The sequence below is a fragment of the Condylura cristata genome, unplaced genomic scaffold (genome assembly GCF_000260355.1).
Source record: "Condylura cristata isolate star-nosed mole 26May11 unplaced genomic scaffold, ConCri1.0 scaffold00004, whole genome shotgun sequence".
NCBI lineage: Eukaryota > Metazoa > Chordata > Mammalia > Eulipotyphla > Talpidae > Condylura > Condylura cristata.
This window is the reverse complement of record NW_004567105.1, coordinates 158725-159520: the sequence shown is the minus strand read 5'-3', so window position 1 is coordinate 159520 and position 796 is coordinate 158725.

Below are 796 nucleotides of genomic sequence, written 5' to 3'. Positions count from 1 at the left end.
GCACCCAGAGCTCTGTGGAAGTGGCCCTCCCAGCCCTGCCCACGTCGGCTCGGGAGGGGCCAGGCAGGGCCACGCAGCCTGGTCTGAGCGGTGGCGTCTCCCCCAGGCCTTCTTCGAGTACCAGGTCCAGCAGATGGCCGCCACCTTCGTGGACCAGTTTGGCTTCAACAACGAGGAGTTTGCAGAGCAGGACGGCAGCGTCACCTGGCCGGCAGCCCCCAGCCCTCCCCAGCGCGGGCCTGTGGGCAGGACCTTGCCCAGCCCCCGAGGGCCGGAGGGGAGGGCCCGGCCAGCCTGCCCGAGACGTGCTGTCCCTCTCAGCCCAGCGCTACCCTGCTTGAGGCCCGCTGCGGCAACCACATCCAGCCCTCTAACGAGGACGACATCTGGGAGGCCGAGGACACGCACCGGCGCTGCCTGCCCTGACTCTGGCCCGACCCCCACCCCATGGCGGCCGGCGCCTCTGTGGCTCCCTACTGGAAGGACGGACCTTGTGGGGGGACTGGCCCGGAAGGTAGTGGGCGCGGCCGGTGGAGGCGGGGCACAGGCCCCAGGCGCACACCCTCTGAGGAGCCCCGTACGCGGCCTCCAGGGAGAGCCGCTGGTCCAGGTTCCGGGCCTGCAGCCTTCTGCTGGTGAGGCGGGCAGGAGGGCCGCCTGCCCTGGGGTGGCGGGTCTCAGCCTCCCATCGGCAGCCCCCCGGTGGGCATAGGCAGCACTGCTGACCCACAGGGCGGCCTGGGTCCGGTCAGGCCCCAAGCTCAGGCTCTCAGCCTCGCAGGTGCCCTGCCCCCCC